This window comes from Leopardus geoffroyi, chromosome B4 (genome assembly GCF_018350155.1).
Source record: "Leopardus geoffroyi isolate Oge1 chromosome B4, O.geoffroyi_Oge1_pat1.0, whole genome shotgun sequence".
NCBI classification, from domain to species: Eukaryota; Metazoa; Chordata; class Mammalia; order Carnivora; family Felidae; genus Leopardus; species Leopardus geoffroyi.
In genome coordinates, this window is record NC_059341.1 from 12,942,843 (window position 1) to 12,966,387 (window position 23,545).

Here is a 23,545-nt window from a genome sequence, read left to right on the forward strand (position 1 = left end):
GTGCTATTGATGGCCTTTGACTTGGGGGGCTGAGGTGTGGAAGAAAAGAGCTACGGGTAAAGTGCCAGCATATGACCTGTCATGTGACGTTACTCATTATCACTATCTTTCTCAAGCATTTCCACAATTTCTTTCTCATATTCACAGCAATTCTGTGTGTGAGGCAGAAGCTCTTCGACTCGAGAAGGCTTAATGACTTTGTCGGTGCTGTAGGTCCTGGTGGAATCCAGAGAGAAAAGCAAACCTTCTAACTTGGAAGATGACTGCGATTTAAAGAGCCTATATGCAGCGTAGATTTCAAAGTAATTCGCAATCGATAATTAATCTAAACAACAGTGCTGTGTGTGCTACACTGTTAAACAGAAGAGGAAACAGAAAGGAGACTAAGCAAATTCCCATCGAAGGCTCGTGATGCAGTGGCGTCTGCTGGATGGTAAACAGTAAATGCTGGTAGGGGCTGCCTGTCACTCACAAGAGACAGAAGTGCATTCCTTTACTTTCATGGTATCTGGAAGGATAATTGTAAAGTAGAACCCAAAACAAGCATGTGTAAACCAAACATGGCCTTGACATTCAGGACATTGCCTCCCACCTGCTCACACATCTCTAAGCCCAGAGCTCAGACCCATCTATTCTGCCGCTAGGAAGCATGCCATGACTAGCTCTAAACCTTATGAAAGTTATAGCTAAGTTTCCACTCATTTGTCTTCCCAAAGCAAGGCTAATTCCAGTAGAACTTTTTTTGGTATTTATTTCCATGTATTGGACCCTGTGTCCTACATCCATCCATCCATCCATCCATCCATCCATCCATCCATCTATCTTTCTGTCTGTGCATCTATCCATCTGTCTCTTTATGATCTATGTACATATGTATGTGTCTATCTATCGTCATCTATCTGCCTGCCTATCTATATGTTTATCCATATACATATCAGTCTGACTACCTATCATCTATATATCTATTCCTTGTTGACCCTTGATAAGCATGATGGCTCTTGAAAGTCTGGGGAAGGATGGGGTCTGCCTTGCACATTGGAATCCCCTCTATCGATCGTTTGCATTGGCACCAGTATCCTGCGTGATGGGAAGAGCCCTGTCCTGACAAGCCCTCCAGGAGTTCAGGTGGTCTTTGGAACACAGTGACGGAAGAAAAGTTCACAAAGAATGTCCACGTAATTTCCTCTCATTAGCCCTTCTCTTCTTAGCTTTACGTCTTCTTTCATACGACAGTTTTCTGAATATTTGAAGATGTTTTCCTGCCTAGACTTTTCTGGCCTGGCTAACCACTGCTGGTCCCTCCAATGCCTTCTGATCTAAGTACACATTCCAGATTGCCCATGCTTCTCCTGGAGGGCAGTGACAGGAACTGCTCATGACTCCAGAGATGGCTGAGTGAGCTTGGACTCAGACAGCACTGCTGCTTATAGAGTTCAAAAAATTATAGTTCCAGGAGGGGAGCTAAAGTCTGTATCATGTTCTTGATAGTTTGAGCTGTGTGTTGGCTCAAGGGGAGTGTATTTTTGGCTAAGTCTTCTGTGCCTTTTCCCCAGTTTCCTACACACCCGGGTGGTTAGCTTTTCTCTCTTGGGCTCACCCACTGCTCCAGCTCCTGTGGTCCTTTTGGTTGGTCATTCTGTCATCAAGAGATTCTCCATTGTCCAGGCTTTGACTCATCTACCCACTGGTATTGCCCCACTGAGGAGTGGTCCTATGAGCGTGTGAGCTAATCACTGTGAAAGCTGCCACTGAAACCAGCACGTGTAAAACCACAGAGAGGAGTGACCCCGTTCCCAACATGCTGGGTGGGAAGCCGAGGAATAACAGACATGATGCTCATTGGCCAAAAAGGAAACAGTTACCGAGCATTTGCTATGTGGAAAGTTCCAGGTCGGCACTTTATAGGAATCCACTCACTCAATCCTCACATCAACCCTATGAAATAGGTACTATTGTCCCCAGCGTAGCAGACCCCTCTGCTGGTGCCCACACCCAGCCTCTGTGGGCTTTGCTGCTAACAGCTGGCACCCGCTGTCTGCTTCAGAGGGTTGCCCTCGGGCTGCCAGAGTTGTTTTGCCAAAGAGAGAGAGCCAGAGGTGCACAGAAATTTAAGTCCACCCTGCCACCATTGCAATGATCCGAATGCTGCCAGGGTACGCAGGCCTGGGTCCCTTTCCTCAAGAGAGGGTGAGCTCAGAGATGCAATTTACACTCCAGGGCTCCCCGGAGGATCAGGCTGAATTGGGGACTCCACGTGAAGTCTAACCCTCAATCGTCTTCTACGCCTACCCATCCTGCTTACCTACTCCTTGCTAGCTTTTCCTGGGAGCACTTCCTTAATTAATCACTTTCACTAGGATCCTTGGTTCAGGGTCTGCTTCTGGGAAGCCCAACCGAGAACTCAGTTTTGTACACGAGGAAATGGAGGCAGAGGGAGGGTGGGTCACAGTGCCAGTTTGCACAGCGGGGATGCGGGAAAGCAGGGGACGTGGGTCCAGGAGTTGGGGGGCGGTGGGATGGGCTCTGATGATGAGTCTCCTGCTAGCTTGTCTGGAAAGGGCGAAAAGGGAGGGCAGGGGTGAAGCTGGGAGGTGTTGGGAAAAGCCTATAAGATAAAGCTCATTTATGAGGGAGCCGGTGGCTCTCGACCAGCAACTTCAAAGCCTCTTTCTTGGAAAGTCCCCAGCATTTGAAGTCCATTTACTTCCCCAGCTGGTTTTACTGTCACAAAGGTTGTTCCCAACTCTACCTATTTTTCCCACAGGCCCTTGGCAATGGCTCTCTGGAGGCTCTGTGTCCACGGGGAGAGACGAGTGAGCGGTGTGACTGCCTCGGGCCGACTCCCCACCTGTTACTCGTTCTTCTCCCCATCGGACCGGCCGGACAGCCCCATGCGCGCACGTATCAGCCCAGTTCCCGGAAAGCATGGCTGCTCCAACGCTGAACTGTCACCTCTTACAGAGAAAACAAAGACCCTCTCCCCCCAACCTTCCAGCCGGTAAGCTGGGAACAGGGCCAGCCCCATTTTATGTTTTCCATAAGTTTCCAAACATGTTCATTTCGGCAGCAGCTTTTGTGGTGATTATCTCATTAGGGTCTTGGCCTCACAACACTTTTTTTATGATGGGTTGAAAAGAGTTTATCCTCTGCAGCTTTAAAAAGTAAAAAACAAAACAAAGAAAAACCAGGTGATAGTTTTACTGGAAATTTTTCACTTGTGGGAAAATATCTACTTGGCCTCTTGAGAGGTGCCATCGCCCACAGTTTGGATTTCTGGGAGGGGACTGGCCCAGCTCCACGGGGCCGGAGCTCACGGACGGCGCAGATGTTCAGGTAATTTCCAGACCTTGTTTTGTTCCATCCGTCCTCTTTAGGAGCCCAGGATTAAACCTCATGAGCCAACAAGCTCCTGATTGCTTGCTATAAATTGCACGGATTTTTCATGGAACTGGAATAAATCTTGCTCTGTCCTGACAGAGGAGGGCTGCCATTCTCTAGGCGAGGGGGGAACAGTCGAAATGGCTCTAGAATGGATGGCAGAACTGTGATTGTATAACCCAAACAGCTAGCATAAATAGTAAAACTCGGCTGCGGGCACAGATGGCTGCTGGGGGCGTGTTTATAGCAGGGGCCCAGAAATAGCTATAAAGGAGAAGCCTCTCGAGTAGTAACAGACAGCTCTTCCAGGGGGCACGCCATCGAGGAGGTATTCTTCCTCCTGCCCGAAGTCCCGGAGGCCTGAGGGCCCACCGTCACCCAGGAGAGAAAATGCGCTATGTTCACAGAGCGCACAAAATTCATACCTCGGGTACTCTGTGCCGCACAGATATGACAGGAAGTGGAAACAGCAAAGGAAGTGGTGAGATTATCAGGAGCCTAATTAGGGAATTTTGTGCTGGGCACTGCAGACTTGCAGAGAGAGAGCCTGAGGACGCTGCAATCAGCACGATAACCGGCATCAGCAAGGGGCTACTGTGCAAGGACCGGAGCAAGACCTGGGCAGGAAATGTAGAATCAGGCCAAGGAGAGGGGGTCAGGGCCCAAATCAGGATGCGCCAACCCAGCCACTCTGTGCTAAAGTCTTCACCAACTGCCCAGAAAGTAGGTTATTAGTTAATGCTGGAATCATACTTCAATTAGGCTTGGGTATTGGGTTTTTTGTTTTTTCTGTATTTGTAACTTTATGAACTGTGCCAAGTGCTTCTTTATAGCATGGGTTCAGTACCTTTGCAATAAATCATTTTGTCATTGTTTCAAATCCTTGAGTTCCCGGTTTTACTAAAGAGAAGTACCCAAATTAAGTAACAAGGAAATCACCACCCTTGGGTTCTGACCCCATAGATTAGCAAAACATGAAATGACACCAAATGTATCAGAATTTCGAGGCAGGAGACTTCCAGAAAATGAGGGAAGAAGTTTAGACTCCTAAAAGTCTTCTTAAAAGGATATCCTTACATACTTAATTTCTTAAGTAATTTCATCTTTTAAAAATGCATTCAAAAGCAGTCAGGGGTTCCCGAGGGGCTCAGTTGGTTAAGCATCCGACTTTGGCTCAGGTCATGGTCTTCTGGTTCATGAGTTTGAGTCCCGGGTCGGGCTCTGTGCTGACAGCTCAGAGCCTGGGGGCTGCTTCAGATTCTGTGTCTCCCTCTCTCTCTGCCCGTCCCCTGCTCACATTCGGTCTGTCTCTCTCTCAAATATAAATATTAAAAAAAATTTAAAAAACCCAATCAGCTGATGTGTATGTATGTACATACATAGTATCCACTAGAAAAGGTATCTTGCATACAGCGTTCAAAAAAAATGCTACCATAACTTGATTTTAGACAAAACAGCTGCATGAAAACATCGCACTGTGCATGTTAAAATTTTTTCTTTCTTTTTTTTTTTTTTTCTGAAGAGCATCTTTTCCTGAGCTGGTTTTTCCAGCCGTAGTTCCCCTATTGGGAGATTTTTCTATGTCTACCTCATTCCAATGAGGTCATCAAAGTGTCCCATCTCAGTTTCAGATCAAACTCTCTCAGTAGCTGAAGAGGAACTTGGCCTCTACTTATTTGCTTTCCAGCTACTATATCGCTAAGATATTCAATGCGTGTCTTTAAGTCCCCATCTGGAATCGCCATTGTTATTCACACTCACTTACAAGATAATTAACACAGGATCGGGAGCACAGCTCTTCTAGGAGGGACAGCTGTCCCCTGCACCAGTAAACTCAGCCTCAGACGATTTCATTTTCTAGCCGGGGAGAGCCTGTCTTCTGCTCGCCACCGCGTCGGGATCTCTTGATCTCCTCCACAATTAAAAGCTAAGGCAGGGTGATTTTAAACTCCTGACACATTCATCTGTCTTACAGCAAGTTAATCAGGCAGAACTTGGCCCACAGTTTCACACCCCAAGACACCCAGGTCCCTCATGTGTGCTCCGTGTTGTATTTGCTGTTGGGGCAGCAGTCTGTGCAGACCCAGGAAGACAGAGGCTAGCTGAATATTCAGCACTGTGATTCTTGATCGCGTTGAATAAAGGTGGCTCCAACCTGCCCGTGGACAGCTGCTGAGAGAGTTTTACCTGCAGGTGACACCGGACAGTTTGATGACCTCAGGCACAGCCCGTCACAGTCCAGTTTTCTCCAACGGGACTGGGAGGGACTGAGGCCCAGGAAAGCATCTTCCTGCAAACGTGGGCAGGATGGCAACAGACTTGGCAGGCCCGCTCTAGCTCTCCGATGACAGGGACTGTGGCTTACGTCCACTGTCTCTCTTGCACCCAGCTCGGAGCCTAGCTCACAGTATGAGTCGTTGAGTGCAAACCTCAGCAAAGCTGGAGTTTTTAATGATAACCCTCACTTATCATTGAAGTAGAACTTCAATAGAAGTGAGAAGTTCAATAGAAGTTCATAGAACTCACTGTTCCTAGTTCAATGTGGAATCGTGTGGTTCCTCAACAGCTCAGTGGAGGACGCTACTGGGGTCCACGAACGATATTGAGCAATCAGAGGTGTGCAGCTGGCATGGGGGAGGGAGTCTGTTATCAGACAGTGGGGTCCTGGGACCAGCTGGGCTACAATGGTGGTAGCACTTTACCTTGGAGGGTATCTGGCAAGAGCAAGGTGGGACCAGAGGGTGTCAACCGGTTACCAGGATGGGGGCTCAGGTCTAGGGAATGGCAGAGACCCCTGTTTGGAGAGGCAGCCAGAAGTCAGGAGAGACTGAGAGCTGGAGCCCTCCAGCTCTGAGAGACTCCAGCCCTGAGAGCTGGGGTATGAGATCGGCGTTAGAAGCGCAACATGACAGACACGTTGTCGCTGTGTCCAAGAGTGTTTGCTGGAGACAGAGCTCCTGGCACCACTTCCATTAAGGTCCTGGGGCCGGGGCCCGGGACATGCCGTGGACAGGGAGAAGTGGGGAAGGGGGGTGGGCAACGTGACGATGTGACAGTGTCTGCACTCCTGATCCCCGCGAGGTCAACTCTCAGCTGCAGGCAAGACTCAGCAGTTTACAGAACTTGATTTACCTTTTTCACTTGACTACTACAACTGTTTTCCTCCCCTCTGAACAAAGTGCATTAAGGTTAAAAACCAGGCAGCATATAAATAAACTAATTGACAGCATAGGCGCTCAGATTTTAGTGTCCTTTCATAAATTTGAAGTATTAGAGTCTTCCCAAAGCAGAGGCCATGTAGACCCCAGGCTTTACCTGCTTAGAAAAGTGACCCTGGGTTTAAAAGGGTGGAAGGAGGGTCCTTCTTGATTGAGAAAGGGAGATGACATTTATAGAGAGAAATTAATCAAAGAACAATGACAGTTACTCTTTGAAGTCGTCATGAGACGGATCCACTCATGCACCCACTCACACTTACACACACTCACACACACACACACACAAAGTTGGGTCTGAATGAGTAGGACCTGGTTGTAACCACTATTTTCTGCAAAGGAAATATGTTTATAGGCCATAATAAAATGTCTCTGGTTTCGACGATATGACGAATACAACCAGGATAGAAGTGATCGGCAGAGCGTTCGGAAGAGGTGTGACAATAAATCTTGCATTTCATCTTTTAGTGAAAACAAGGTGTTTCCTTAGGCTGCAGTTAGTTATTAGGAAGGCGCATCTGAGCCCACAGATCGAGGAGGGATTAATTCGCTGTTCGATATCCTGGAATGTTCAACTGCACTTGCCTCTGAATGCCTTTCAAGAGCTGTCCTCTTTTCCCTCCTGCTCACTGCCACCTAGTGAATTTACAAGGGAAAGAAACCAAGGCTGGAAAGGAAACGGCTTTATGGGGGGCCTTCTAGTGCAGATTTTAATGCGTATTGGAGTACGAAGGTGAAGGCTCTTGCCAAGTGGCCACGGCTGAGGTAATGAAGTCAACCCACCAGAGGAGAACACATAAATGAACGGTCCAGCGGAGGCTTCTGAAAAGTGCGGGTTGAAGTCAGCAAGCCATGACAACACAGGGCTTCTGATCAGGACAGTCTGGCTCGGACAGAATCAATCTGTTCCTCTGATTGCCCCTTGGTTGACCCCAAATGCAGGGCATGTGGCGCTGCCCACCCGTGCAGATGTTAGGTGCTGGGTGTAGGCAAAGGGGTTTTGGATGTCTGTGCAGAAGCTCCAGTGGGCAAATGAGGCATTGAAACTATGTGAACGAGGCCCCCTGGGGGGACAATCACAGAAGTGAAGGAGATGTAATGAGAATGGAAATGTCATCATGTGCAGCTTCCCCCCATCCTCAACTCTGTCTTTGGCCAGCCTTCCCTCACTGGGAACACGGAGGCTGTGATCTCGTGAATCGAGAGCAGGCCAGGGTAACCTCCTACGCCCCAAACCCAGACTCAGTCGGTGCTTCCTCCTCCATCACTCCACACACAAGACACCAGGAGAGAGGCGGGCACGGGGCTGACGTAGTGAGCGCTGCATGGCCCCATCTGGCCATCTTGGAAAAATGCCACCTCTTCCTGAATCTACCTGGTTGCTCCCTATGTGGGAGCCTTCAGCCCTGCCCAGTGTCTGCGTACATGCAGGAGAAGTGGGTTGCTCAGGTTCAGGGAGTAACACCTGTGCTGGTCCCTGGAAAGAAACACTAAAGAACTGCAGCGGATACTGCCATTGGAGTGTGTGTGTGTGTGTGTGTGCGCGCGTGTGTGTATACGTGCACGTGGGTGTGCATGGTTGTATATGTGTGCTTGCGCGTGCATGTGCGTATGTATGTGCACGTATGTATGTGAACACTAATGGGATAATGACACTGAGTCATTTATTGTCTTGTACAAGGGCGAGTTTTATTTTTTTATTAAAAAATGTTTATTTTGAGACAGAGAGAGAGAGAGAGAATGAGCAGGGGAGGGGCAGAGAGAGAGAGAGAGAGAGAGAGAGAGAATCTCAAGCAGGCTACACGTTGTCACTGTCAGCAGACAGAGCCTGGAGCAGGGCTCAAACCCACGAACTGTGAGATCATGACCTGAGCTGAAACCAAGAGCCGGATGCTTAACCAACGGAGCCACTCAGGTGCCCCTGAAGGGTGAGTTTTAATGACTATGAGAGTTGACAAGAGAGTAAGGCTGTTTGGCTCAGAAACTAAGAAAAAGAACCCAATGGGTTTAAGAATTAAATGAGACCAAAATGAAACTTCCAGATTTATGTGTTCACTTAGGTGATCGCTGACCATGCAACTCATGACATCCGTTCCCCAGGCGTCCTCCAGAGAAAATCTTGTCTCCCTAGGAACTGGTTCACATTTTAAAGATTCCACCTGTAACTGAGTGCTTCCTGGCAGCCACCACTTCACACTTAAAGGGATTTGCCCCACTGAAAAAAATGGCGAGATCATTTGGCATGGGGCCATTCACTGATTTGATGATATTTGTATTGTAATTACAACGGTCAATTGAAATGGAATGCTTACACTGTCCGTGGGGACATAAGCTATTAACAGAGCAATGTCTAAAGAGCCTAAATGTGTTGCAGGAGGCACTCAGGTTGAGTTATCTTACATACGCACTTGTAAACATAATCTCAATGTTAGTACTTTGCAGTCTATGGGCCAGTGTTGTTCACTGGATCCATTTCTCCATTTCATCGTTCCTATCCCACCTGGTGGATCAAATCCTTATTTAATACGAAGGAATGAAACGAAGACCACATGTGTAGGTGTTAGCCCATACATGGTGTGGCACATAATTAAGCATAGCTAACCTGCTTTCCAAACAATAACCAACTTTTCTAGAGCTTAATAACACCGGACCTCTTCCAGAGGTTGGTGGTCCCATCACAGGGCAAGATCAAAGTACACGAATGCAATGGCCAGAGCACCAGTTCTCCATGGATCAATAAAACCGAGAGAACAGGAAGATTTGGGGAGTAAAAATGACAAACTAGAACACTCTAGCACTGCCGTGAATTTGGATCATCTGTGTCCAATTGAGAGTCGCTGTAAAAATAACCCACACCATCCTGTTCTTGGGGAAAAAATAGTGCCAATCCTTAATTAGTTCTTTCCCTAGCAGCAATTACGTAGAGGGACTCTGTGATCTCCAAATCCCACTAGATGTATGTAGGGAGTTGACTTAGAAATCTTCTGGGCACTCTGGGAAAAATTACTTTTTAACCCAACTTTTCAAATAAGCTCTTAAATATTAGACATTTCCCTCCAAAGTAACAAAAGATAATTCACTTAAAAAGAATAAGTTTTAAGCAACTCATTTTGTGTGGGACTCACTCTGCCCATGAAAAGAGGCAGGTCTGGATTCTGCTGTCCAGGGATTGGGGACCCAGGGGGGACGCATTGGTCTGAGCCAAATAGGTAGTAAAACAGAAACATAACAGCAACACACAATTTACCACTCATCCAATGGAGGTCATTAGCAACACACCATGGTACCTACCACAGATTCTTTATGGGTTAGAAGAAATGTTAGGAATGCAACTTTGGAAAAATCTTAATTGCTTAAAAAGAGAGCCTAATGAAATTTCAAAAACTCCTCCATTCTGATTCTCTGCAGTCTTCTGTTCTCTGGTTGACAGGAAGGACTAAGGCAGTAAGGAACATTAATTATTATAAAGACAATGAAGCAGCTACTATTTATTGAGCACTAACTATGGGCTAGGCAACTCGATTATAATTCCTTTGTGATTCATCTCTTTGTGATTCATCTCTATAATTAGTCCTCATTTTTATAATATCCTTTAAGATAATACCACTGCAATGAATTGAATGTTTATATTCCCCCCAAATTCATGTATTTGAAATCCTAACCCCCAAGTAGATGGTACTAGGAGGTGGGACCTTTGGGAAGTAATTAGATCACAAGGGTAGAATCCTTATGAGTGGGATTTGTGATGTTATCAAAGGGATCCCAGAGAGCTCACATGCCCTCTCTCTGCCATGAAAGGATGAATGAGAAGTTGGTAGTCTGTATCATGGAGGGTGCTTCTCACTAGAACCCAACCGTGCTGGCATTCTGATCTTAGACCTCCAGGCTCCAGAACTGGCAGAAGCCTCTGTTGTTTATAAGCCACTCAGTCTATGGTATTTTGTTACAGCAGCTCGAACTAGCTAAGGCAATCATTATCTCTGCTTTACAAAGGAAGAAGGTTAATGTCCAAGGCTAACCAATTAATACACAACAGAACGGAGATTCCAACTTTGAACTATACAATCTCAGAGTCAGTGCCCTTGATTGAAAAAGCTATGGATATATTATATTTTAGATATTTCATTACGTATATAAAATTTCTTTTCTATTCCCATTTTCCTAGTGCAGGAAACCCACAATGGATAGTCTTTAAACTGGTTACCTTTGGCTCCTGACTTCTATCTCTGCTCCAATAAATCTATTGCCCAAAGCTGCCACTAGTAATGTTCTTAAAAATGCAAATCATATCACTCTCTCCAATATCCAAAAGCTCTCCATGGCTCCCTTCGCTTGACTAATAAAGTAAAAACTTCTGAATTTGGTCTTCAAGAATCTGAAGCTTCTGATTTTGATCTCCCTGATCCAGCCCCACGCCCTATTTGCATCTCTCATATCCATCTGAACACTTTTGTTCAATGTACAAAACATCTAAGACTTCTGTGCATGTTCTGGCCCCCAGTGTGGCTTGTCTTCTGCTGGGCAGTAGGGCACAGTGGGCATGAATACGAGCCCTGGAGTTGAACTCTGCCTCCTACCAGCTGTGTGACCTCGGACTAGTTGTGTAACATCTCTAAACCTTGCTTCCTTCATCTGAAAACCTGCATTGTTGAAGCATCACATGAAAGAACAGATGCATTGTACTCAGCAGAGTTAAGTATCCAGTATCCAGCACACTCTATCTGGTAAATGGAAGCCATTTTTTTCCTCCTTGGGAAGTTCTCTGCCCTTTCTTACTTAGATCTGCGTTTCAGGGGGTACCTCGCTCTAGCTCCATGAAGTGTCATGCTCCATTCATGTCAGATTCGTGACCTGACTTTTGGCTTAAGCCCCAAACCCACATCGATGGTTCAGCTTTCCCTTGGTCTTCCAAATGGCATCCAGTAAAACAGTCTGTATAGTCTAAATTTACAGGGCAGGGCCAGTAGAGACGTCAGAGGCAAAAGAGGGTAAAAAGCAGAAAGTTGCATAACAATTATGATCAAAATAGCTAATATTACACGATGCGTCAGGCCCTGCTTTAGGTGATGTAGATGTATGTACTTCAAAAATCTTCAAAAGATTGGTATACTTTTTATTAGCCCTCTTTTGTAGATAGGGCATGGTAAAGGTCAGAGAAAGTATGTAACTTTTAAGTGACAGAGCCTGATTTGAGCCAAGGCAACCGGGCTTCTCCTCCATCCATTGTCTGGCTCTCCCTTCAATTCCCCATCGCTGCCATTTACGCAGACTCTCAGGTTATCACCCCACAGGTGCCAGCCTTGGGTCCTGGTTTTATAGTCAGCTCAGCCTTTCATCTGAACTCATGAATTTAAAACCACTTAATGCATGTGGCAAGGGAAACACTTCATTTGCCATCACTTTTTTGTTTGAAGTAACATCCGTGTCGGAGCTTCCGAGAATTCATTAGAAACCTTCAGGTGTGGCCAGAGCTTGTGAGAAATGCTGGACACTTGGGGAGAAATGCTGACCAAAATTCCCTGCTGCACGTATTTCCAGATTGTTCTGTCATTATCTGCAAGGACAGGCTGGGTCTGGGTTTGGGGAACCTGAGATGGGGAGGTTTCAGGACAAGATATTTTAAGAAGACTGCCCTACCATATATTTTGCCTCCCTAAAAATCAGAATAAATGAAATAACTCACTTTTTCTATATGCAGTGACCACCTAAGATCTGGGATGTTTGATTTCAAATACTTACCGGGTCTCACGATCTGCCACAGTTTTGAATCAACATGAGAAAAATCTAAATCTCTCTAAGATTTTGAAGTTGAAATTATTGAAGATTTTTCTTTTGCTGGAAATAGAGCATATTTTTTTTCTTTTATTGATCCTACACTTTACAGACTTTCTAAAAATCAGAAAAAAAAATTTCTAAGGGAGAATCAGTCATTTGTACATTATTATAGAACTCTGAAGTACAAGTGTGGGGTGTTGGATCTGGTTTTTTAACTCTGGGCTATATAACTTTTATTTTTTAATTAATTTTCTTTTTATTTTAGAGAGAGAGGGAGAGACAGATGAAATGTGCATGCGATAGCGGGGAAGGGGCAGAGGGACAGAGAAAATCTTAAGCAGGCTCCATAATCAGCATGGCGCCCCCACACAGGTATCAGTCCCCTGACCCTGGGACCATGACTTGAGCCGAAATGAAGAGTTGGATGTTGGACCGACTGAGCCACCTAGATACCCTGTGGGCCGTGTAACTTTGGGCAAGTCTTTAAGCATCTCAGAGCCCAAGTTTCTGGATCTTCATTATGTGATCCGGACAGGGCAGTGGGGTTTAGACTCTTGACCCCAAATTCTAGGGGTTCCTGCAAGAGCTTCTGACTTTCCTTCTCCCTCCCCCACCCCCCTGATATCCACCCAGGTTTCTACTAAAACAGCTCTGCTAGGGTTGCTGGGGTGGCTTAGTCGGTTAAGCTTCTGACTTTGGCTCAGTTCACGATCTTATGGTTTTTGAGTTCGAGCCCAGCGCCAGGCTCTGTGCTGACAACTTACAGCCTGGAGGCTGCTTCAGATTTTACATATTGGTCTCTCTCTCTTCCCCTCCCCCACTCATGTCCTCTCTCTCTTTCTCTCTCTCTCTCAAAAATAAATATACATTAAAAAAATTTAAACACCGCTCTGCCAGATCTGCTCAATGTTTCACCTAGTAAGAATCCCCGTAACGTTACTGTTAAAAAATATTCCACTTAAAAGCCAAAATGTTCGAAAATCTCTGGGCTATGTGACAGCTTGGTGAAGCTAGATTGCTTCTCACTGGTGATTTTATAATCCTGTTGGCCGCGCGAGATCTCTGGCAGGCTATAGGCTCGCCCAGAACTTCCCACCTTGATCCTCCTTGGGGGCAATGAAATCAGGGGAATGGGCCCGCAATCATTAATCTTGCTGAAACGCTTCCCAGGTTTTTCTTCAAAGTCACTTGCCACACAGTTAGTCTTATGAGAAGGTAAAAATAAAGGCCTATGCAATCAGCTACTCAAAAGATCCTTCCTCAGATCCTTACCGGTGACTAAAACTCCAATGAAATCCATTTACACTTGATTCCAAGTGAGGTGTGAATTGGTTTCAGCAGATCATTTTGAGACAGGTTAAGACAGGAAATAGTGACCAGGGATTGAAGGGGAAAGGACTTCCGGTGAAGGGGTTCAGGGGACACCAGGGAGGCATTTTTCCCACTTGATGTCCTATTCATACCTGCACCTGCTCAGCACGGCTGCAATCCCCTTGCTTGAGAATTTCTACTTACAAGACTTAAGCCTGACCTCTAAGGCGAACACAGCATAGCACACTCTCCCTGAGAATAATGCCCACAAACTATTCACAGAGCAAATCACAGAAGTATATTCTCTTCCTCTTCCCTTCTTCATCAAGGTCATTTTATCTTATTTAAAGTGTATCTCCCACCGGATACTGGATGACCATCATCTCTCAACTATTTCTAGAATGAATGAGAAAATCAAGCTGCTTTTACTGGATGGACCAATCCATGCACTCACACGTTTTTAGGGAACAGAAGATGCAGGTTTCCTCCCAGTTCAGCATATTTGGGGGGAAAAATGCAAAAGAGCTCAGAAAAAGCAATGGGGAAGTCCACCAAGGGGAAGATTCTTTGATGAGTGACAGACCGAAGGTCCTGCACTAGGCTTCAGAAATAAACATTCACAGCATGTTGTTTAATCTCTCTCGAGAGAAGGGCTGAATCATTCCCTGCTCATTTCTTATTAACCAAGCTTTTGATTCCATGGGTATGTCAGGGCACCCTGACCAGGATTATCAAGACCCAGTTGAACCTCACATAATGCTTAAGACATCAGCCTACCGTATTACAATCCACAGCTTTAAAAACCTTGGAAATTAAGAGACTTTACATGGAAAAGGATGCCTCAGAGAAGATTTCCCTCAGCTACACTGTCTTCTGTAAGTTTTCTAAATTTTATACCCACCAGATACCTGAAGTTCAAAAGCTTACTCAATTGGATTTGGCTTCTAGTACAATATTGTTAAGTCTTAGAAAGAGACAGAAAAGGTTTTGCAGAATTGTATTCTTGGAGAGAGCGGGGCTTGGGTGTTCCCATTCGGCATGTAGCCCTTAAATAGATCTGACAGCTCAATTTTCCAATATGATATGCGGGAAATATGAAATTAGCTCCCAATTATAGCCGGTACAATGATTATGTGCACGGAGGTTTCACGCGGGGCAACTTGTCCTTATTTTCCTGAAGCCTTATTTTCTAAAATTCCAAACACAGCCTTGAGAAAATCAAGAGCTTTTTTAAAAAAGTTAGGGTGTGGGGCATGCTAGGATTTACTCTTTGTTCTCTTCGGGTGTCTTGTATATCGGCATTTATAACATCCGCTTCTCCTTTATGCAGGTGATTTGGCCAACAGCGGGCTCCACCCCAGAAGGGTTGGAAAATGCACTGTTGACCCCAAGATGCTTTCTGCCTTTCTGACAAAGGTGCATTTTAGTCAGACCAGCAAAGGAGCCCATCCAAAAGGGCAGGCAAAGGCATTCTCATGCAGGTATGTTCTGTGACTATGCTTTGCCACTTAGTGGGATGCCAAGGACAGTCTTCTCCGTCGGCCTTCTCCCTCTTCTCCCTTACAGCAGTTGGGAATACAGAGGGGATGCTTCAATCTCAAGGACGCTTTTTGGGTCATGAGGTGATGCGGTGAGGATGATGGGACAGTGAAATACAAGAGGCCTGGGTCCCTGCTGACCATGGAGCCTGCGAGCCAGTCCTGGATTGCCCACGTGCAGATGGGTGTTTCATGAAAGAGAAATAAAGATCTGTCCCGTTTCAGCCGCTATTAGTAACCCTGGTAGACCTTACTTTTCTATTATAGGCAGCTGAATGCCAACCTAACTGCTATAATTAGCGTCTTTCCAATGTCAGGTTCCAGTTAGTACACAATTGATAAATTAAGGCAGCACCTCTGGGCAGGGGTGGCGGGGGGGAGGCTTACCATGTCTGACCACTCTTTGGGCCAGGATTTTCATTGGAATGGTTAGCAGGTAAACAACTATTTATTTTCCTTCCTTCCTTCCTCCCTCCCATCCTTCCTTTCTTCCTTCTTCCTTTCCTTCTTCTCCCGGCCCAGGGCCCAAGTCTGTGCAGGTACCCCAATCTGGCATGTGCAGAAGAGTGAAAGGAGATATAAAGCCAAGAGACTTTCTCTGACCACTCTTGGGCCACGGGACGGTCTCAATACTGAGAATTATGAGGTTGGAGCATTTGAAACTGCCTTTAGCCAACTTCTGCTGACCCATGAAGCTGGCAACCCCATGTGGTTCAGCTTACTACTCTGGCTCTCACTGTCTGCTTCTCTCCTGTGAGCGGTAAAACAAAATCATCTCACACCATCCTATCAGAACAGCGATCTTTAAAAATTCTCCAAGTGGCCTATGCTGTAGGAGCAGGGCTGAGAAAGGTGTCCTTAGATTACATCTCAAGGGAGGACGACCAAGCATTCTTAGGGTTTAACGGACCTGACCTCGGTGATACCAAGCCCTTCCCCATAACTTCTGGCGCCCTCCCTGTGGGGTGTTCCTCCCATCGTTCCGGATCTTCACATGACTCACTCCCTCTCATCTTCACAGTCTCAGCTTGAATGTCCCACTTACCCCCCACTGAGCCTGGCCCGTGAGAAATGGGGCATACCAAGAGCTAAGAGTGTTCTTAAGAGCATTTTTACAGTTACCTCTTTTCCTTGGGCCTCCTTTTTAAAAATGTTTATTTATTTTTGAGAGAGAGAGAGAGAGAGAGAGAGAGAGAGAGCTCATGCATGCAAGCAGGGGAGGGGCAGAGAGAGAATCCCAAGCAGGCTCTGTGCTGCCAGTGCAGAGCCTGATGTGGGGCTCGATCTCGCAAACTGCAACATCATGACCTGAGCCGAAATTGAGAGTCAGACGCTTAACCGACTGAGCCACCCAGGTGCCCCACCTTGGGTCTTCTTTTAAAACAATTTTTTTTCCAGCTCTATTGAGATATAGCTGACATATAACATCATGTAAGTTTAAGATGTACAGTGGGATGATTTGATACACTTATGTACTGCAAAATGTTTGCCACTAAATACACACACACACACACACACACACACACACACACACACACATATATATATATATATATATATATATATATATATATATAGCCTACCCTTTACATCACGTAGTTCCTGTTTTGTAGTTACGGTAACAACATGGATGCCCTACTCTCATTGCAAACGTCAAGTATATAATACATATTGTTAACCATAGTCACCGTGCTATACATGGGATCCCCAGAACTTAGTCATCTTATAACTGGAAATTTGTTCCCTGCAACAGCCCCTTACCCCACCCCAAGCCTCTGGGAACCACCATTCTACTCTGTTGCTATGAATTCGACATTTTTAGAATCTACATAAGAGGGAAATCATACAGGATTTGCCTCTCTCGGGCTTATTTCACTTGGCCTAACTCCCTGAAGTTCTGTTCATGTTGTTACAAATGGCAGGCTCTCCTTTTTGTCACTGCTGAATAGTATTCCGTTGTGTGTCTACACCACGACTTCTTTATCCATTTGCCCCTCAGTGGACACTAGGTTGTTTCCACGTCTTGGCTACTGTGATTAATGCAATGAACATGGGGGTGCAGATAACTTCTTGAGAAAGTGAATTCATCTTTTTCGGATGCGTACCCAGAAGGGGGATTGCTGGGTCAAATGGTAGGTAGTTCTATGTTTATTTTTTGAAGGAATTCCATACCGTTTCTATAGTGGTGGCACCAATTTATATTTCTACCAAGTGCAAGATGCTTCAAGCTTCACAGCCTCCAGACTAGTAGGTATTCATGTCCTTTCTGAATTGAATAGGAAATATGGGCTGAGAAAATGCTAGCTCAGTAAAAGCATCTCAGAAAACACCTTGGAGGCCATAACAATGGGTGAGATATTACACCCTGCACAGGCTGGGGAGGATTCATTCATTGATTCTTTCATCCAGTCAACTCGTTAGCAGGGCATAAGGTCTAGTTTGGCTCACTGTGTTATGGAAGTTGCAAACAAAGTGAAAGATCTGTAAATGAGGAGAAGGACGTAACAAAAGGATGGGAAATTAGTATTTATTAGGAAAGGCAAATGGAATTATACTCGTCTCTTCTGGAGAAAGTAAAACCAGGAGGTGTCCCGTTACTGTTTTCAAGTTCACTTAAAATTGAACACGTTCTGTTGCTGGAAAACAGAACACATAACCAAGTGTGTTTCCTCTTGTGTGTAAGCTGCCAGAAAAACTTGTAGCAAGATTCCTCGACAAGTGGTGCAAACTGCTCATGTAGGTACATAAAGGTCTTCACTGTTTTTAATTCTTTCTCTTTAAGTTTTTAGTGTTTATTCACTCATTTTGAGAAGGAGAGAGAGAGAGACAGCTTGAGCAGGGGAGGAGCAGAAAGACAGGGAGAGAGAGAATCTCAGGCAGGCTCCACACTGACGGCACAGAGTCCAAGGCAAGGTTTGAACCCACAAACCGTGAGATCATGACCCGAGCTGAAATCGAGAGTTGGATGCTCAATGACTGAGCCACCCGGGTGCCCCTTCACTATTGTGAATTCTTACAAATGGCCTCTCTTCTATTCTTAAATGTTCAACCCATGAGCGACTGAAAGTCTCATCAAAGGTAGATGTGGTGGGGCTGTCAGCATGGAGCCTGGTTGGGATTCTCTCTCTCCCCTCTCTCTGCCCCTCCCCCTGCCCCTCCCCCCACCCCCCCCCCCGTCTCAAAATAAATAAATAAACATTAAAAAGAAAGATGTGGTAAGGAAAAATAAAAACAACTATGCACAAACACTGCTTTCAAATGTATAAGCAGGATTTTATGAGAAGGCTGCTAAGATTTTTCAATCTAGCTTAAAAGGCCAAATAAGAAGAAATGGCTTTATAAAAAGAATGGAAATAATTCACTTGAAAGGAAGAGAAAAATGTCCTTCGCCCATGATCAAACACGGAAACGAGGTGGTGAAGATGTCAGTGACATTCTTATCTTTGAGAACAGCAAATGTGAGAGATTTTATAAACTGTAAAGTGATCTGTAAGGTTCCCCTCTTTTTTATTATTCAAGAAGAGAAAACAGAAATATACATTCTGGACAACTGAAATGTGCATCTATTTTTTTTTTAATTTTTTTTTTCAACGTTTATTCATTTTTGGGACAGAGAGAGACAAAGCATGAACGGGGGAGGGGCAGAGAGAGAGGGAAACACAGAATCGGAAACAGGCTCTAGGCTCTGAGCTATCAGCCCAGAGCCCGACGCGGGGCTCGAACTCACGGACCGCGAGATCGTGACCTGGCTGAAGTCGGACGCCTAACCGACTGCGCCACCCAGGCGCCCCTCTACTTTTTTTTTTTTAAGGCAAGGTTGGAAGACCTTCCAAGGAAGGGCTCATCAGTTACCTGAACTACACCGAAGCAGATTTCTCACTTATTTTGAAAAACACCTATGAATCTCTGTTATTCTGAAAATCAATACATAGGCAAAAAATTTTTTTTGCCATTGTCGCAACGATTTTAATCTGCCAAACATACATCTTAGAATTCTCATAAGCAGTTACTTTTTTCTGTTTGATGGTTAATGAAAAAAAAAATCGTGGTAAAATACACATACCATAAAATTTGCCATCCTATTTTTAAATATACAGTTCAGTAGTGTTAAGTACATTCACATGGTTGTGCAACCAATCCCTAGAACTATTTTTATCTTGCAAACCTGAAACTCCATACACGTTAAACACCAACTCCCCATTTCTCTGTCCCACGGCCACCATTCTGCTTTCTGTCCCTGTGAGTTTGACTATTCTGGCAACCTCAGGTACGAGAAATCATATAGTATTTGTCTTTTGGCGACTGCGTTATTTCACTGAGCATAATACCCTCCAGGTGCAGAAGCAATATTTTAACTCTTATTTACTTCTGTTTTAACAAGATCACAGGCCTCTAGGCTGTGGGGTTCCCTGAGGCGTGGATCCATTGAGAATGATGATAGGATATACCACGCTGTGATCTGGCTCGTGATTTTGTTGCTGCCACGAGATAGTTAGGAAATGCACACGTGTCCGATGTCCAGCTCAGGGACTGCTCTGGTTTACATAGCCTTTCCTCCAAGACAAGGGTTACTTACAAAGCATGGCTGCCCCTTCCCTGAATGGATCCCTAAGCTTGAAAGGCTATGTTTGGGTCTACTATAGGAAATATCAGAGTATAGAGATCACTAATAAAATCGATCTATTAATTAATTAGGTCATCCGTAGAAGGCATCTTTACTGAGCATGGTAGGTATCTACCACAGGCAAAGCCATTACGTCAGGTACCAAAAAGAATAAGGCATGATCCTTGCACTGAGAAACTGGAAATCTCATTGAGAGAGAGGTAAACACAATAAAAAAACATCAGGTATATGTTGTAGAGTGAATATTTGCTTCTCCCCCCCCCCCCAAATTCACACATTAGATCCTACCCTTACGGAGATGGCATGAGGAGGTGGGCCTTTGGAGGTGATTAAGCCATAAAGGTGGAGCCCTCATGAATGAGATGAGTGACCTTGTAAAAGAGACCCTGAGAGCTCCCCTGCCTGCACTCCAGCCACTTGGGGACACAGCAGAAAGATGGCTGTGTATGAGCCAGGAAGAAGGTCCTCACCAGATACCAAATCTGCCTGCACTTTGATCTTGGACTCCCAGCCTCCAGGACTGTGAGGAGTAACTTTCTGTTGTTTATAAGCTGCCCAGGTGCTTGTGTTCTGTTACAGCAGCCTAAATGGACACAGACAGTTTATAGTAGTGGCATAAGAGATTGTCTCAGGGTTCTACAGCTAATTGACAGGTTGATGACTAAAAATGAATCGCTCTGTGCTCTGGGGAAGGAGGACGTCCTGCAGGCAGGCAGAGCTGAGACCGGGGCTGCCACGAAGCCCCTGACACACTGTAGGTGTTCAATGATTACTGAAGGCAGGAAGGAAGGTTAGGATTTGAAAAGGCAAAGAGAATGATGTAAGAGGTTTGTGGCCTGGGGACCGGCGTGAGCAAATGCTCTGTGTGGGAAAGCTCATGAATTATCCGAGAAACACTAAGCAGACGGGTTTTGTCAGAAGGAAGGGGACAGCCATGGAGGTGCCTGAGACCAAGGCTGGATAGGAGGATGTGGGCCCTGTGGGGGAGGGCTTGGGGCAAGCCAAATCTGTTCTTGAATTTAATTATCTAAGTAATTAGGAGCTAGGAAGATCGGCGAACAGGAATAACATGATTAATGTGGCATTTTAGCAGAATTAATCTGTCAGGTGTTTGTGATGGATTAGGGCAGGGAAAAGGGTGGAAGACAGAGACGTTAAGAACCTTTGCCGTGGTCTAGTTGTGGCCATGTCTGCGTTTCTTCTCAGTCAACGTCAAAAGAATGAGATGGCCTTGAAGAGATAACTATGACTCTCCTGGGACTGCACCATCGCTATACTTTGGGTTAGGCTTACAGGAAGGAAATGATTAAACTTTATTTCTTTCCAAATCCAAAAGGATATCTTATTTTGCACCTTCTATCTCCACCTTCATTCAATGTGTGTAATTATTATAATTAGGGAGACATACAAAGGGGTTATTAAGTAGTGGGTCTGTGTAAGTGCGTGCTAATTGTGAAATACACACCAAGAGGGAGGCCATGGATGGCCTGTCGTGGCGGAGGGGAGGCGGAGGGGGAGAGGAGCTCCCATATCCGTATAGATTTGTACTTATCCCTTTTAATGACACCTATGTTCGGCAATACGTTCAGGGAAAACCAGCTCAAAGGGTGCCGTGAGGGAGGTGCATTGATTTTCATCCCATTTGCCATCATTATTGAATAAAATGTTCCTATAAAAATATGTGCCTTTTAAAAAAAAATACAACTATACATAAGAAACCCATTTTCAGAAATCATTTGTTGCCTTTTCTTCAAATGATCCAAATCAAAGACTAATTAGTAAAGCCCTCATTAGAAATTTTATATACACACACACACACACACACACACGCTAGTTTTTCCTCTTTTTCAGCAGGTTTCTATAATTGAAGAAATCGCCCTTCTTTCTTAGCTGAATAGTCTGGAAGTCAGACGTCCTTGACCTCTGGGGTCAAGAAGGTCTGTTCTTCTGTGCCCCACATAGCCCCCAACTCATCCTATCTCCAAGGATGCTGAGGGCTACTATGGGTTAGCCAGACTCCAGAGTGTGGACTGGGCTACAGTCTCAGCAGGTGGTGCCTTCAAAGGTACAGCATGCTTGGGTATGGTGTCCTTGGGACAAGTTGTCTTGTCCCCGTGGCTTCTCTGAAAGTTAACCCCTGCCCATTGCCTACTGTGTGTCCTAACAAAGATTCAGCTCCCCTCAGCCTTGGGGAGATTTGTTCCCCTTTCTCCCTCTTTCTTTGCTTCGGCTCTTCTCTCTGTGAGTGAGCTCTGGGCTGCCATAAGCCGGGTCCCGCTCTCCGAGATGGAGGTCAGATTTTGAGAGCATTTTCCGGACTGGCTTCCATCCGACACCACTCACAGCAGCCTGGCTTGAGTACAAGAGTCCTCTGAGGCAGGTGACTCAGCTTACTAGAGCTCTGCAGTGGGACAGGAGAGCACAGCCCCGCTGGCAGTGACATATTCCTTCTTTGTCCTTGGCTCTCTGTGCATATCTTTTCCTAGAGACGCTCATTCGGAGGTGTGGTTGGGTAAATCTGAGTTCCCCAGCCAAGTACTATCTTGACCTTGCCCCAGTTGCTTGTAACTTTCCACATATGGCATTATCCTAGATACTCCTTAACCTCACTTTTCAGAGCTCACTTCTCTGGAAACACACACACCTCAAACACAGCCGGGGACTAGTGATAAGAACCAACAGAAGTAGCCTAAATCCGTGCTCCAAAGACTGTGTCTACAGGGGAACTCCTCAAGCCCTTGCTTGGAACTGGTTTATTCTTATTTTTAGATGCAATTCTAAACAGCCCATTTTTGTTTCCTTAGTCCTTATCTATTTATAACCTGTTATTTAGCGAAACAGACCCACAAAGAGCAGAAGGAATGACCACGGACAACGAGCAAGCAGCCAGAGGAATGTTTCCAAGCGGGAACAACGGTCATAGGACTATCAGCTGGAAGAAAGGATAACCACATACTTCTTTGCGTCAACTAAAATTTTTGAGAAATATAAGAGGTAAGAAAGCGGGAAGGAAATCTGAGTATACAGAGTCAAGCCCCCTTCAGAGAGTCTCTGAATGCCATAGATCCACTGGCCGCTGTCTGGGCTTACCAGCGCCCCCTGGAAGCTGCCACGATTAGCACAGGACCCGTGATGTCATCTGCACACTGATGCCTTAGGAAGACCTCTGAGAGCACTGGTCAGAAGGCACGAAGGAACTACGGAAGGAGAACGAGTGGGTGCAGAGTGAGATGATAAATAATCACCTACCTACCTGCCTGTGAGAGTCTTCACGTGTACTTGACTCATGCACTCACCCACCCGGCAAACATCTTAGACCACCTTGTATGTCCCAGGAATCGTGCTGGGTTCTGGGGCTACAGTATGAGAACCTGTCTCCGGGAGGCTTATCGTCTACAGCAGCTCCGTCTGGAAATCCAGGGTGCAGTTTTTACTTAAAGCCCCTTAGTTCAGATGAAGTACTTTGCAGTGTACCTCAGCTGTGCGTGAGTGGCTGCTGTGACGAATGGCACACACAGGCCTGGGCGTAGCTGGCTATGCCTTGATCGCTGCATATGCAAAGATCCCAACCCGTTTTTGACTGGTCTGTTTGTAGCTTACCTTGCAGCCCTCATAAAGTCACAAACTACGTAGGAAAAATCACAAATAATTACTATTTTACCTAGTTAGATGTACTGTGGTGAACCTTCCAGTCCTCCTACCAC

At 45.5% G+C, this 23,545-nt stretch overlaps 1 protein-coding gene and 2 long non-coding RNA genes across 4 annotated transcripts in view; 2 read left to right on the forward strand and 1 right to left on the reverse strand.

Moving 5' to 3' along the window:
- FRMD4A (FERM domain containing 4A) overlaps positions 1-23,545 on the reverse strand; it is a 612,832-nt gene that overhangs the window by 387,800 nt on the left and 201,487 nt on the right. The gene's annotated exons all lie outside the window — the stretch shown is intronic.
- On the forward strand, positions 189-20,077 carry LOC123591022. Its single transcript, XR_006709079.1, has 3 exons — positions 189-200; positions 12,521-12,526; positions 19,315-20,077. It is a non-coding gene; the product is annotated as an uncharacterized LOC123591022 (long non-coding RNA).
- Positions 20,122-23,101, forward strand: LOC123591023. Its single transcript, XR_006709080.1, has 2 exons — positions 20,122-20,363; positions 22,675-23,101. It is a non-coding gene; the product is annotated as an uncharacterized LOC123591023 (long non-coding RNA).